We start from the raw sequence: 16,279 nt of genomic DNA on the forward strand, positions 1-16,279 counted from the left end.
GAAGTTTCATAACGTTCTAAAAGTTATATCTTTTATTCGCTGATGATGTCACGTTATCCTGCCCACTATTTTCAGCACTGCATGTTCAAAATACTTAAACCAATAACTTTGTGTTTAAAGCGCCATTTTGAAACTTAGGTATTGTAAACGGATTGGTACAGAGCAAAGGATACCCACGCAGTGGGTTTGGAAAACAAATTTGCAGACAAGATTTCTGATATACGGTAGAGATATGTTAATGAAATGCTATTGATAAAAAGCGTATTTGGGGTAGTTAGTTAGTAACAGGCATAGAAAATATTTACTTACAGTGTCCCTTTAAAATAAAAAAAAAAATTCTGTAGTGTAGCTGCCCCCCTCTATACCCTACCCCCTCCCAGATCCCCCCTCCTCTGCACTGGCACCCACCACCCTCTCTCAGCAATCTCTCTAACCATTTTAATTTGGACTGCACATGCACGCGCACCCGGCATGGAGAACAGCTGGCCGGAAGGAAGTTCCCCAGCGATGGGCCGCCCACCTACAATGGCTCCCACCCACCAACGATCGGCACCATCGCTGGCCGATGCAGAGAGGGCCACAGAGTGTCTCTCTCTCTGCATCGGTGTGCCTAAAAAGGTATTTCAGTGATGTCTCAATATCGAGGCATCACTGCAATACCTTGAAAGCGATCAGGATCGATTCCAGCCGCTTGAAACCCCTGACGAAGTACAGGGTACCTCGCTGGTCTTTAAAGACCAGTTTGTGTAAGACGTACCCTGTACGACATGCGTTGTTAAGGGGTTAAAAGGAACAGTAAAGTCGAAATTAAACTTTCATGATTCAAATAGAGCATGCAATTTTAAACAACTTTCCAATTTACTTCTGTTATTAGATATGCTTCATTCTTTTGGTATCTTTTATTGAAGAGTAAATCTAGGTAGGCTCATAAGAGCTCAGGAGTGTGCACATGTCTTTAGTACTCTATGGTAGCGGTGTCTTGCTGTGGCCGGACTGTTAGCCGACGGATAATAGTCCGACACACAAGTGGCTGTCAGATAACAGTCCAGCCATGAGATAGGTAGATAGATTCAATAAATAGATGCAAGAGATAGAGATAGAGATTCGATAGATAATTTCATGACGTGCGGGCTGTGACCCATGGTTAGGTTCCCAGAGGCAGTTGCGGCGTCCGAGGCTCTGATTAGAACAGAGTACTCTGGAGCGTATCTGCCCTTGGCCGAACTCGGAACATGCTTCGGCATTCTGTCTGTCAGCCAAATGTCCGTCGGCATTTTGTCAGAGCACCGTGTTTTGCAACATCGTATAACAAAGCTACAAACAATGTTGCAAAACACTGCTGCCATAGAGTACTAAAGACACGTGCACACTCCTGAGCTATTATGAGCCTACCTAGTTTTACTCTTCAATAATAGATACAAAGAGAACAAATCAAATTTGATAGCAGAAGTAAATTGGAAAGTTGTTTAAAATTGCATGCTCTGAGTCATGAAAGTTTAATTTTCATTTTACTGTCAGTAATACTGATTAATTCTATAAAATATTGAATACAAGATAATTTACTGTGGAAAACACGCTAATATTGTTTTGACCCCCAAAAGGTAATTCAGTAGTAAGCAATAGTAATATACATGCTGATCTATATAATGATTTTGAGGATAGATAGATGAACCTGCACTAATAAAAGGCCACCCTGCATTACTATTGTGCACCTTTTCCATACACCTACAGTATGTATAAACTGAAGCTTGGTCCCTATTGTCATTGCATCTGTTGCACCAATGCTATTTACGCTCCTGCATAAAACTTGATATTAAATCCAAAATATACACATTTGCTATATATTGGCTCATATACCAGAAGAGACCCATTGCCCCTATGGGGTAATGTTTAGAATGGCCCCTTACACACACATTTTAACCCCTTTTTTAGTATATGTGCATCACAGAATGAAAAGGTTGGACATTGATTGCAGCAAGTAAGCATTAGCTCAGACATGAACCAATATATAGAAATATCTGTATTTTGTATTTAATTTGTAATTACTGTATCTTGGCTCCATAGGGTATACTGGTAAGGTAAGACAATTAAAGGGACACTGAACATACATTTTTTTTCATTTGTGATTCAGAGCATGACATTTTAAGCAACTTTCTAATTTACTCCTATTATCAAATTTTCTTCATTCTCTTGGTATCTTTATTTGAAATGCAAGAATATAAGTTTAGATGCTGGCTCATTTTTGGTAAACAACCTGGGTTGTTCTTGCTGATTGGTGGATAAATTCATCCACCAATAAAAAAGTGCTGTCCACAGGTCTGAACCAAAAAAAAAAAAAAAAAAAACTTAGGTGCCTTCTTTTTCAAAGAAAGATAGCAAGAGAATAAATAAATAATAATAGGAGTAAATTATAAAGTTACTTAAAATTGCATGCTCTATCTGAATCACGAAAGAAAAAAAATTGGGTTCAGTGTCCCTTTAAGCAGTGTAAAAAAGAAAAAGTAGGTTGAAGAAAAAAAAAAAACACCATACAAAGAATATGCTGCAAAATATATAAAAATGTATTATGACAAAACAGATGCAAACTCTTTCTTCCAGATTTCGCTAATACTGACTGGCAACCATCTAAGTTGTAGTAAATAAATATATTAGCAATGTTCAGATAGTAATACATTTACTCCTATTGCCCAAAAAGATGAGATAGCCTAGAAGAATCAGCCCTTAAACCCTCAGAAACTGGAAGTAGACTATGCAGGTGAAACACATTTATGTCCCAAGACAAAAAGAAAATTTGCTTTCCTCCAAATGATCTTTATGTTAAAATAATAACAAATATATCTAACCACGTGTAGTCATGGAACTGTTTATTATTCAGTCTAGCTGTGCATATTGAATATATAGGCAAGGGTATATCTTCAGAAGCAAGAAAGTGTAAAACACACACTGGTAAAAATTCTGGAAATGTATGCAACTATCCCTCGTCCTTACAGAGATCAAAGTAAAGTTCCTCAAATAAAAGTGCTTTGAGCTTGAAACTCTAAAGAAAATGTAATATCCAACAAAAATAAGGGTTTAAGTGCAAACAGCAAGGAAACTTTGCAGAAAGTGTTTCTCCAGCTATAAGACCACAAATTAAAGGGACATTATCATTTAATTATAAAGCGCCAATATTTTATGCAGCAATTTATAAATGTACATTACAATCATAAGGGTACAATACAATAAAAAGCAAAAAAAAAAAAAAAAAAAAACTTACATTGAGATATTATACAAGTACATTACTTCACTGACAACATAAACAAAAGGAGAGAAGTGCCTTGGACTCAGTCAGTTATAGACGCACTTTTATACAACATGAGAGAGGCTCTCAAGCTTACAATCTAAAGGACAAAAATATATATTACACAACAGGCGATGGGAAAGCACTACATTACAATGACAATGGTTTTGGGTTTTTTCTCAGTATGTTTAATAGCTGGAGGAAGAGTAGAATACAAAGAAGTTATGTGGTAACTCCTGATGTTTGTTACCTTGCAGTCAGCTCAGGTGAAGTAAAACTTGCACCTGATTTCAGTTAAAAGGGTGAGGTTTTATAAATGGGTAAACATAAGGGTTGGGGGGAAGTGCTTGCAGAGATGTGCAGTGAAGTTTAAAGGGACACTGAACCCAATTTTTTTCTTTTGTGATTCAGATAGAGCATGCAATTTTAAACAACTTTCTAATTTACTCCTATTATCATTTTTTTTTCATTCTCTTGCTTTCTTTATTTGAAAAAGAAGGCATCTAAGCTATTTTTTTGGTTCAGAACCATGGAAAGCACTTGTTTATTGGTAGGTGAATTTACTCACCAATCAGCAAGAACAACACAGGGTGTTCACCAAAAATGGGCCGGCATCTAAACTTACATTCTTGCATTTCAAATAAAGATACCAAGAGAATGAAAAGAATTTGATAATAGGAGTAAATTAGAAAGTTGCTTAAAATTGCATGCTCTATCTGAATCACGATAGAAAAAAATTGGGTTCAGTGTCCCTTTAATATCTGATTTTGCTGTTGTGTGAAGAAATGAGAAATGCATGAAGATGTGTAAGGTGTGAAAAGGACATGGAACCCAACATTTTTCTTTTATTATTCAGATAGAGCATACAATTTTATACAAATTTCCATGGCACTTCTTTTGTCTTTAAAGGGACAGTATTCACCAAGTTTCATATAACTGCATGTTATTGACACTACTATAAATAATAATATGGACAGATACTGGTATAAAAATCCAGTATAAAACTGTTTAAAAACTTACTTAGAAGCACTGTTCATAAGGTTATCAGGAACACCCAGGGAAAGTGGCTAAATACTAGACACCCCCTCCCCCTTTCTCTGCATATGAAAAGACCCTTTACAGAAACTGGAGCAAGCTGGAGGAGAAATACATCAGTATTCTCTTAAAACTTTGGGGCTTGGTTAGGAGTCTGAAAATGAGAGCAATCTTATTTAAAAATAAGCAAAACTATACAGTAAAAAAATAAATAAAAATGTATAAGCTATATAAATAGATAATCTACAAAACATTTATGCAAAGAAAAATCTAGTGTATAATGTCCATTTAAGGTTTCATGTCCCATTAAGAATAGTGGTAGAAACTGGATACAGATGGGGAGGATGGATATCTGATAAGACAAAGGTGTAAGAAAAATATATATATATATAATATATATATATATATATATATCCCCCCTCTCTCCCCCCCTCCCCCCTCTCTCCCCCTCCCCCCTCTCTCCCCTCCTCCGCCTCCCCCCTCTCTCCCCTCCTCCCCCTCCCCCCTCTCTCCCCTCCTCCCCCCTCTCTCTCTCCCCTCTCTCTTCCCTCTCTCTTCCCTGTCTCCCCTCTCTCCTCTTTCTCTTCCCTCTCTTCTCTCTCTCTATCTCTATCTCTCTCCCCCCCCCCTCTCTTTCTCTCTCTCTCCCACCACACTCTCCCCCACTCTCTCTCTCTCTCTCTCTCTCATCGTCTCTCTCTCTCTATCTCTCCTCGTCTCTCTCTCTCTATCTCTCCTCGTCTCTCTCTCTCCCTCCCTCCCTCTGTCTTACCTCCCTCTCTCTCATTTCCCTCCCTCTCTCCCCTCCCTCCCTCTCTCCCCTCCCTCCCTCTCTCCCCTCTCTCCCTCTCTCCCCTCTCTCCCCTCCCTCTCTCCCCTCTCTCTTCCCTCCCTCTATCTCTCTCTCTTCCCTCCCTCTCTCTCTCTCTTCCCTCCCTCTCTCTCCTCCCTCTCTCTCCTCCCTCTCTCCCCTCCCTCTCTCCCCTCCCTCTCTCCCCTCTCTCTCTCCCCTCTCTCTCTCCCCTCTCTCTTCCCTCTCTCTTCACTCTCTCTCCTCTCTCTCTCCTCTCTCTCCCCTCTCTCTTCCCTCCCCCTCTCTCTCTCCCCTCTCTTCCCCTCTCTCCCCCTCTCTCCCTTCCCTCTCTTCCCCTCTCTCCCCCTCTTTCCCCTCTCTCCTCTTTCTCTTCCCTCTCTCTCTCTCTCCTCTCTCTCCTCTCTCCCCCCTCTCTCTCTTTCTCCTCGTCTCTCTCTCTCTCTCTCTCTCTTTCCCCTCGTCTCTCTCTCTCTCTCTCTCTCTCCTCGTCTCTCTCTTTCCCTCTCTCCCCCCTCCCTCTCTCCCCCTCTCTCTTTCTCCCTCCCCCCCTCTCTCACACCTCTCTCCCCTCTCTCTTTCTCCCTCCCCCTCTCTCTCACCCCTCTCTCCCCTCTCTCTCCTCTCTCTCCCCTCTCTCTCTCTATCTCTCTCTCTCTCTCCTCGTCTCTGTCTTTCCCTCTCTCCCCTCTCCCTCTCTCCCCCTCTCTCTTTCTCCCTCCCCCTCTCTCTCACCCCTCTCTCTTTCTCCCTCCCCCTCTCTCTCACCCCTCTCTCTCACCTCTCTCTCCTCTCTCTCCCCTCTCTCTCTCTATCTCTCTCTTCCTCCCCTCTCTCTCCCCTCTCCCCTCTCTCTCTCTCTCTCTCTCTCTCTCTCTCTCTCACACACACTCCCCCCTCTCTCTCTCTCGCTCTCTCTCTCTCTCTCTCTCTCTCTCTCCTCAAGCAAATTAGATAATAAAAGTAAATAGAAAAGTTGAATCATGAAATAAACATTTTGTGTTTCACATCCAGGATTTTGACTTTTATTTCCCTTTAAGAGGTTAAATTTCTATCTCCTCGTCTCTCTCTCCTCGTCTCTCTCTCCTCGTCTCTCTCTCCTCGTCTCTCTCTCTCTCTCTCTCTCCTCGTCTCTCTCTCTCTCTCTCTCTCTCTCCTCATCTCTCTCTCTCCCCCTCCCTCTCTCTTTCTCCCCCCCCCTCTTTCTCCTCTCTCTCCCCCCCCCCCATCTCTCTCCTCCCTCTCTCCCCTCTCTCTCTCCTCTCTTTCTCTCTCTCTCCCTCTCTCTTTCTCCTCTCTCTCCCCCCCCCATCTCTCTCCTCCCTCTCTCCCCTCTCTCTCCTCTCTCTCCCCTCTCTCTCTTCTCTCTCTTCTCTCTCCCCCTCTCTCTCTTCTCTCTCTCCCCTCTCCCCCTCTCTCTCTTCTCTCTCTCCCCTCTCTCTCTCTCCTCAAGCAAATTAGATAATAGAAGTAAATAGATAAGTTGATTAAAATTGTATGTTTATTGGAATCATGAAAAAAACATTTTGTGTTTCACATCCGTGATTTTGACTTTTATTTCCCTTTAAGAGGTTAAATTGTTGGAAAGCCAAGACAAAGTCCAATATTTTAAAAACACAGTGGCCCAAAAGCATTTGATTACATTTTTATAATGTTTGTAATATTATTAGTTAGATCTGTATAGTCCATTTCATACAACACAAATCAGGACCAATAGAATATGTGCAAAGGGCTATAGAAAAACTTCATACCACCCAAATTTGTGTAAAGAAGAACAAATAACTTTAATATGAAATAAAAGCTAATAAAGAAATAGCAATGAAGCCTGCCAATAAGGGGGCAGGAGTTAATAATTAAAGGGACAGTATACACCAATTTTAATTTAACTGCTTGTAATAGACACTACTATAAAGAATAATATGCACCAATACTAATATAAAAATCCAGTATAAAACCTTTTAAAAACTTTCTTAGAAACTCCCAATTTAGCACTGTCGATGAGATTAGTCTGGGACACCCACTGAAAGGGGCTGAGAGCAGACCCTCTCCCCTCCCTTGCATATGAATAGACCCATTATACAAACAGAAGCAATGTGAAGTCTGTATACATCAGTATACAACTAAAACTTTGGGGCTTGGTTAGGAGTCTGAAAATCAGAACAATGTTATTTATGCAAAGAAAAATCTAGTGTTTAATGTCCCTTTAAGGTTTCATGTCCCATTAAGAATAGTGGTAGAAGCTGGATACAGGTGGGGAGGATGAGTATCTGATAAGACAAAAGTGTAAGAAAAAAAGATAGATATATATACATATATATCCTGCTCTTTCTCTCTCTCTCTCTCCTCACTCTCTCTCTCCCCTCTCTCTCTCTCCCCTCTCTCTTCCCTCTCTCCCCTCTCTCTCTTCCCTCCCTCTCTCTCCCCTCTCTTCCACTCTCTCTCTCTCTCTCTCTCTCTCTCTCCCCCCCCTCTCTCTTTTTTTCTCTCTTTCTCCCCTCCCTCTTTTTCTCTCCCTATCTCTCCCTCTCTCTTTTTCTCCCTCTCTCTCTCTTCCCTCTCTCTCTCCTCTCTTCCTCTCTCTCTCTCTCTCTCTCTCTCTCTCTCTCTCTCTCTCTCCCCCCTCTCTCTTTTTTTCTCTCTCTTTCTCCCCTCTCTCTTTTTCTCACCCTATCTCTCCCTCTCTCTCTCTTTTTCTCCCACTCTCTCTCTCCCACTCTCTCTCTCCCCCCTCTCTTTCTTTTTATCTCTCTTTCTCCCCTCTCTCTTCTTCTCTCCCTATCTCTCCCTCTCTCTCTCTTTTTCTCCCTCTCTCTCTGTGTCAAGCCTCTTATATAGTGTCACATTAGAATGATTTGAGAATGTCCCTAACCAATCTGTTTGGTTTGTAGGTTTAGAAATCCCATGAGAAGCCAAACAGATTGATAGAGCTACACAAAAGCATTGCTTCCCAGTTATGATTAATAAAACAACTTTGCAATATATTTTCATGATTTTTTTTGCCCCCTTTCTCATGTAATTTAGCCCTGAAAGTTGAGCTCTATTGATTTTTAAAGTGCAGCTTATTTTTTAATTTGATAAAACATCCTCTTCATAGGGTATATTAACAAAATTGACTAACCCCCATAAACCCTGTTCCTATAAAGGAATGAGGTTAAACATGACATAATCCAAAATATCTTAAAAACCTATTTTGCCTTTCTCATGTAATTTAGCACTGAATGTTGAGCAATTTCTAATTACCAGAACATGGAATGCACCTTAATGACTTCTCAAGGCTAAGCCTGCTACATATCTGTCCCTAATTGGCTTTAGTGGATAAAAGCTGCAAAATTCTTTATACTAACTTTATAACAGTGGCCTTGTTGTCTGAGGAATAAAGCCCAGATCGGCTTCTCCAAATAAGGCAAACAGTGGGTGGAATTTGACTATTGGAGAATAGCTGCATTAAAAAAGATGTTTATTTGTTTTAAAACTTTAAAGGAGCATTAAACACAAATGTTTTCTTTCATGTATCAGATAGAACATACAATAGTAAACAACTTTACACTTTACTTCTGTTATGTAATTTGCTTTTTTCCTTTTGGTGTCCTTTGAAAAGCATACCTAGGAAGGTTCATGAGTAGCGATATACTACTTGGAGCTAGCTGCTGATTGGGTTGCTGTACATATATGCCTCCCAGTAGTGCATTTCTGCATATTCTTTTATAAATATCCCTAAATAAAATGTATAGGGATAGATAAAGGTATTGTAAATGGAAGGGGAGGTGACCAAGACAAATGCTTACTTAGAAAAGAATCTAATGGACATATTGGTTACAAACTCTTTCACCTGGCGGCCTTAATGAAAAACATAATTTATGTAATAACTTACCTGATAAATTCATTTCTTTCATATTGGCAAGAGTCCATGAGCTAGTGACATATGGGATATACAATCCTACCAGGAGGGGCAAAGTTTCCCAAACCTCAAAATGCCTATAAATACACCCCACACCACACCCACAATTCAGTTTAACGAATAGCCAAGCAGTGGGGTGATAAAGAAAGGAGTAGAAAGCATCAACAAAGGAAATTTGGAAATAATTGTGCTTTATACAAAAAATCATAACCACCATGAAAAGGGTGGGCCTCATGGACTCTTGCCAATATGAAAGAAATTAATTTATCAGGTAAGTTCTTACATAAATTATGTTTTCTTTCATGTAATTGGCAAGAGTCCATGAGCTAGTGACATATGGGATATCAATAACCAAAATGTGGATCTCCACTCAAGAGTCACTAGAGAAGGAGGGAATAAAATAAAAACCGCCATATACCGCTGAAAAAATTAGTCCACAACCCAAAAAAATAAGTTTATTTTCATTTGAAAGAAAAAAACTTAAATCACAAGCAGAAGAATCAAACTGAAACATCTGCCTGAAGAACTTTTCTACCAAAAACTGCTTCCGAAGAAGCAAATACATAAAAACGGTAGAATTTAGTAAATGTATGCAAAGAGGACCAAGTTGCTGCTTTGCAAATCTGATCAACTGATGCTTCATTCTTAAAAGTCCACGAAGTGGAGACTGATCTAGTAGAATGAGCTATAATTCTCTGAGGCGGGGCTTGACCCGACTCCAAATAAGCTTGATGAATCAAAACTTTAACCAAGAGGTCAAGGAAATAGCAGAGACCTTCTGACCTTTCCTAGGACCAGAAAATAAAACGAAGTGGAGACTGATCTAGTAGAATGAGCTATAATTCTCTGAGGCGGGGCTTGACCCGACTCCAAATAAGCTTGATGAATCAAAACTTTAACCAAGAGGTCAAGGAAATAGCAGAGACCTTCTGACCTTTCCTAGGACCAGAAAATAAAACAAATAGACTAGAAGTCTTCCTGAAATCTTTAGTAGCTTCAACATAATATTTCAAAGCTCTCACCACATCCAAAGAATGTAAGGATCTTTCCAAAGGATTCTTAGGATTAGGACACAAGGAAGGGACAACAATTTCTATACTAATGTTGTTAGAATTCACAACCTTAGGTAAAAATTCAAATGCAGTCTGCAAAACCGCCTTATCCTGATGAAAAATCAGAAAAGGAGATTCACAAGAAAGAGCAGATAGCTCAGAAACTCTTCTAGCAGAAGAGATGGCCAAAAGGAACAACACTTTCCAAGAAAGTAGTTTAATGCCCAAAGAATGCATAGGCTCAAATGGAGGAGCCTGTAAAGCCTTCAGAACCAAATTAAGACTCCAAGGAGGAGAAATTGATTTAATGACAGGCTTAATACAAACTAAAGCCTGTACAAAACAGTGTATATCAGGAAGTATAGAAATCTTTCTGTGAAATAAAACAGAAAGAGCAGAGATTTGTCCTTTCAAGGAACTTGCAGACAAACCCTTATCCAAACCATCCTGAAGAAACTGTAAAATTCTAGGAATTCTAAAAGAATGCCAAGAAAATGTATGAGAAGAACACCATGAAATGTAAGTCTTCCAAACTCTATAATAAATCTTTCTAGAGACAGGTTTACGAGCTTGTAACATAGTATTAATCACTGAGTCAGAGAAACCTCTATGACTTAGAACTAAGCGTTCAATTTCCATACCTTCAAATTTAATGATTTGAGATCCTGATGGAAAAAAGGACCTTGAGATAGTATGTCTGGCCGTAACGGAAGTGGCCAAGGCGGGCAACTGGACATCCGAACCAGATCCGCATACCAAAACCTGTGTGGCCATGCTGGCGCCACCAGAAACACAAATGATTGTTCCATGATGATTTTGGAAATCACTCTTGGAAGGAGAACTAGAGGCGGGAAGATGTAAGCAGGATGATAACACCAAGGAAGTGTCAGTGCATCCACTGCTTCCGCCTGAACATCCCTGGACCTGGACAGGTATCTGGGAAGTTTCTTGTTTAGATGAGAGTTCATGAGATCTATCTCTGGAAGACCCCACATCTGAACAATCTGAGAAAACACATCTGGATGGAGAGACCACTCCCCTGGATGTAAAGTCTGGCGGCTGAGATAATCGGCTTCCCAATTGTCTACACCTGGGATATGCACTGCAGAGATTAGACAGGAGCTGGATTCCGCCCAAACAAGTATTTGAGATACTTCTTTCATAGCTTGGGACTGTGAGTCCCACCCTGATGATTGACATATGCCACTGTTGTGATATTGTCTGTCTGAAAACAAATGAACGGTTCTCTCTTTAACAGAGGCCAAAACTGAAGAGCTCTGAGAATTGCACGGAGTTCTAAAATATTTATTGGTAATCTCGCCTCTTGAGATTTCCAAACCCCTTGTGCTGTCAGAGATCCCCAAACAGCTCCCCAACCTGAGAGACTCGCATCTGTTGTGATCACAGTCCAGGTTGGCCGAACAAAAGAAGCCCCTTGAACTAAACAATGGTGATCTATCCACCATGTCAGAGAGCTGTACATTGGGATTTAAGGATATTAATTGTGATATCTTTGTATAATCCCTGCACCATTGATTCAGCATACAAAGCTGAAAAGGTCTCATGTGAAAACGAGCAAAGGGGATCGCGTCCAATGCTGCAGTCATGAGACCTAAAACTTCCATGCACATAGCCACTGAAGGGAATGTCTGAGACTGAAGGTGCCGGCAGGCTGCAACCAATTTTAAACGTCTCTTGTCTGTTAGAGACAGAGTCATTGACACTGAATCTATCTGGAAGCCTAAAAAGGTGACCCTTGTATGAGGAATCAAGAAACTTTTTGGTAAATTGATTCTCCAACCATGTTTCCGAAGAAACAACACTAGTTGATGCGTGTGAGATTCTGCAGAACGTAAAGACTGAGCTAGTACCAAGATATCGTCCAAATAAGGAAACACTGCAATACCCTGTTCTCTGATTACAGAGAGTAGGGCACCCAGAACCTTTGAAAAAAATCTTGGAGCTGTTGCTAGGCCAAATGGAAGAGCAACAAATTGGTAATGCTTGTCTAGAAAAGAGAATCTCAGAAACTGATAATGTTCAGGATGAATCGGAATATGAAGGTATGCATCCTGCAAGTCTATTGTGGACATATAATGTCCTTGCTAAACAAAAGGCAGAATATTCCTTATAGTCACCATCTTGAAAGTTGGTACTCTTACATAACGATTCAAAATTTTCAGATCCAGAACTGGTCTGAATAAATTTTCCTTCTTTGGGACAATGAATAGATTTGAATAAAACCCCAAAAGTTGTTCCAGAAGAGGAACTGGCATGATTACCCCTGAAGACTCCAGGTCTGAAACACACTTCAGGAAAGCCTGAGCTTTTACTGGATTTACTGGGATACGTGAGAGAAAAAATCTTCTCACAGGAGGTTTTAATCCTATTTTATACCCTTGAGAGACAATGCTCTGAATCCATTGATTTTGAACAGATCTTATCCAAATATCCTTGAAAAACCTTAATCTGCCCCCTACCAGCTGAGCTGGAATGAGGGCCGCACCTTCATGCGGACTTAGGGGCTGACTTTGGTTTCCTAAAAGGCTTGGATTTATTCCAATTTGAGGAAGGCTTCCAATTGGAGGCAGATTCCTTGGGGGAAGGATTGAGTTTTTGTTCCTTATTCTGACGAAAGGAACGAAAACGGTTAGAAGCCTTAGATTTACTTTTAGGTTTTTTATCCTGAGGCAGAAAAACTCCCTTTCCCCCTGTAACAGTTGAAATAATAGAATCCAACTGGGAACCAAATAAATTATTACCTTGGAAAGAAAGAGATAGTAATCTAGATTTAGATGTCATATCAGCATTCCAGTATTTAAGCCACAAAGCTCTTCTAGCTAAATAGCTAAAGACATGGATCTAACATCAAAATTTGATAATATCAAAAATAGCATCACAAATAAAATTATTAGCATATTGCAGTAAGCGAATAATGCTAGATAAGTCAGAATCCAATTCCTGTTGCGCTAAATTCTCCAACCAGAAAGTTGATGCAGCTGCAACATTGGCCAAAGAAATTGCAGGTCTGAGAAGATGGCCTGAATATAAATAGGCCTTCCTTAGATCAGATTCAAGCTTCCTATCTAAAGGATCCTTAAAGGAAGTACTATCTTCCATAGGAATAGTGGTACGTTTAGTAAGAGTAGAAATAGCCCCATCAACTTTGGGGATATTTTCCCAAAACTCTATAGATTTTGCTGGTAAAGGATACAATTTTTTAAACCTTGAAGAAGGAATAAAAGAAGTACCTGGCTTATTCCATTCCTCAGAAATCATATCAGAAATAGGGTAAAGTGTTTTCTAAAAGAAAAAACTAAGAGGATACGCTAGTGTAGATAGTGCAGTGGTAAAGGATAAAAACCTTGTGGTGTCTTGTTCAAATTAACAACTGTATGAGTGAGTAAAGTGAAAAAAATTATTTAAATCTCTAATGTACAAACAATTTCTATAACATAGAAAACAATAAGTGCAATGATAAAATAACAATGTTAACAATGGGAAAAATCACAAAAGATATGAAAATGTGTGTATATATATATTTGAATATATATATATATATATATATCAGTGTCCAAATATAAAAAGTCCAGTTCAAAATAAAGGATATAATAGTTGTGTATTCAGATGTTTGGCTTGCTCCACTTGAGTCCACGGTGTGGTGGGTCAGGATATCTAGGAGGAGGAGAAAACAAGGGGCGCCAACATAGTGTAAATCGTTTAAAAATAAGTTGAAACAATGAAGTGCATAAAATCTACTCACAAATAGAGTGGCACCTTGAATGAACTAGGTGCGTGCAGGCAGGCTGACCACAGGAGGTTTAAAAACAGCATTTAAACGTTTATTAGACTGAACATCAATAGAAATGGTTACCTCAATATCCAAAGTAATTAACACTTCTTTTAATAAAGAACGCATATACTAAATTTTAAATAAATAAGTAGATTTGTCAGTGTCAATGTCTGAGGAAGGATCTTCTGAATCAGACAGATCCTCATCAGAAGAGGATAAATTATTATGTTGTTGGTCATTTGAAATTTCATTAACTAAATGAGAAGTTTTAAATGACCTTTTAAGTTTATTAGAAGGTGGAAATGCAGACAAAGCCTTCAGAATAGAATCAGAAACAAATTCTTTAAAATTTACAGGTATATCATGCACATTAGAAGTTGAAGGAACTGCAACTGGCAATGTACTATTACTAATGGATACACTATCTGCATGTAAAAGCTTATCATGACAACTATTACAAATGACATTCGGCGAGATAATTTCTACAATTTTACAACAAATGCACTTAGCTTTGCTAGAACGATGTCAGGCAGCAATGTTCCAGTAGAAACTTCTGAGGCAGGATCAGGTTGAGACATCTTGCAAAATGTAAGTTAAAAAACAATATATAAAGCAAAATTTCCTTATATGACAGTTTCAGGAATGGGAAAAAATGCAAATAGCATAGCCCTCTGATAGTAAAAAGCAAGAGGCAAACATCAATGGGGTATTGAAAAAAAAAATATGAAAAAATTTGGCGCCAAGTATAACGCACAACGTAACTAAACTTTTTTGGCGCCAAAAAAATAACCGGAAATGACACACTCGCGTCACTAATGATGCAACAGTGTGAAAGGTCTCAGCGTCAAGTATGACGCCGGAAGTGACAAACTTGCGTCATAGACGTACTTTTTCGCGCCAAGAATGACGCAATAAAGTTTAGCATTTGTCGCACCCGTGGGCCTAATACCGCCCGCAATTTGTAAGAAGTAGTCAATTGAAAAAAAGACTAAACCCCAGGTAAGAAATAAATTTCATTTTTAAAAGATGTTTATATTCCCCAAATATGAAACTGACAGTCTGCAGAAGGAAATACATGAACCTGACTCATGGCAAATATAAGTACAATACATATATTTAGAACTTTATATAAATGCACATAAAGTGCCAAACCATAGCTGAGGTGTCTTAAGAAATAAAAAACATACTTACCAAAAGACACCCATCCACATATAGCAGATAGCCAAATCAGTACTAAATCAGTTATTAGTAGAGGTAATGGTAAATTGAGAGTATATCGTCGATCTGAAAAGGGAGGTAGGAGATGAATCTCTACGACCGATAACAGAGAACCTATGAAAAAGACCCCCGTTAGGGAAATCATCGTACTCAATAAGTGATACTCCCTTCACATCGCTCTGACATTCGCTGTACTCTGAGAGGAATCGGGCTTCAACAATGCTGAGAAGCGAATATCAACGTAGAAATCTTAGCACAAACTTACTTCACCACCTTCATAGGAGGCAAAGTTTGTAAAACTGAATTGTGAGTATGGCGAGGGGTGTATTTATAGGCATTTTGAGGTTTGGGAAACTTTGCCCCTCCTAGTAGGATTGTATATCCCATATGTCACTAGCTCATGGACTCTTGCCAATTCCATGAAAGAAAGCTAGATTTTTCATGCTTCTTAGGTTAGCAACTTCAGCAGCTTTTGAAAAAATATATTAGGTGATTTAAAATGTTTTTATTTATATGTTTAAGCATCAAGCTGTGGATACCTAGAAATGGTGAAATTTCTTCCCTAAATGAGTACAAAATTGTATAGATTGTGAATGTATTGTTATTACCTCTCAGTTAATAATAACTTTATGCTGTGTATGAGATGTAATGTTCATTTGTCTATTTGGTATACCTCCTCTTGGTCCTGAGATATGTGTTCTATCCAAATGTAAATATAAATTACCAGTTATCAGCTTGGTTTTACTATAACCTTTAGCTATGTAAATTTGTATATAATTGTTACTGTTTGTATGTATTGTGTACTTGTAAAGCGCGGCTAATCACCCATAAGGGTCTCAAGGCACTGCTCAATTTATCGACCTCGGAAAGGATGAAATGCTGAGTGGACCTTGCCAGGGATTGAACCTGCAACCCTTGGGTTGTTACAGAGCTTAGCCACAGTGCCTTAGCATGCTGAGCTATCACTAAGTGATGAATGCCATAATTTTGCATATTTTCTGTTTGGTGCTGTGATTTAGACTGCAATCTCAAATGTAATACGCATCTATGCAACTTGGTGACCAATAATATTTCACTATTTGTCAGTGAGCTGGACTCTTACAAACCAATAAATGATGCATTGTTCTGTGATGTCATTACACCCTGACGAAGCCCCGTTGCACAGCCAATGTGGGTGAAACACGCGTAGGTG

The sequence above is a fragment of the Bombina bombina genome, chromosome 1 (assembly GCF_027579735.1).
Source record: "Bombina bombina isolate aBomBom1 chromosome 1, aBomBom1.pri, whole genome shotgun sequence".
NCBI lineage: Eukaryota > Metazoa > Chordata > Amphibia > Anura > Bombinatoridae > Bombina > Bombina bombina.